Source organism: Grammomys surdaster, unplaced genomic scaffold (genome assembly GCF_004785775.1).
Source record: "Grammomys surdaster isolate TR1022 unplaced genomic scaffold, NIH_TR_1.0 343, whole genome shotgun sequence".
Classification (NCBI taxonomy): domain Eukaryota; kingdom Metazoa; phylum Chordata; class Mammalia; order Rodentia; family Muridae; genus Grammomys; species Grammomys surdaster.
The window spans coordinates 3,228,831-3,229,318 of record NW_021604762.1 but is presented as its reverse complement, the minus strand read 5'-3'; positions in this window follow the sequence as shown (position 1 = coordinate 3,229,318).

Genomic DNA, 488 nt, shown 5'->3' with positions numbered 1-488 from the left:
TAAAGCTTCACGGGGTCAGGCTTGTGGGATGTTTCTGCTTCACTGATGATCTTCATGGCCTAGGCTGATCATGTGGGAGAAAGGAACAGTAGAGTATTTTGGAAATGCAATGGCCACCATATGTCTTTGCTTTTCATGGGAGATATGTCCATGGTTGAGGCGTGGGATCATTGCAAATCCTCCGGTCCTGCAAGGAGTCAGCCAAGGCACAATAGCTAGAGCCAGAGGAGCACTACCCATGCTAGAATAACCCATAGTTTTCATCCCCCAAGCACATACACATTGAGATGAGCCCCAAGCACAGCCTCCTCCTTCCAGATGGCAGAAGGAGAAGAAATGTGGAATTCTTATACCTGCTGAATCCTTCTGGGTGGTCTTGAAGACAAGATGGGGAGACAAGGAGATAGAGAAGGGCAGAAATGTAGTATGAGCATCATCCACTATCACATGAGACACACACATATCCTCCTTTCATATGAACTAAAGAA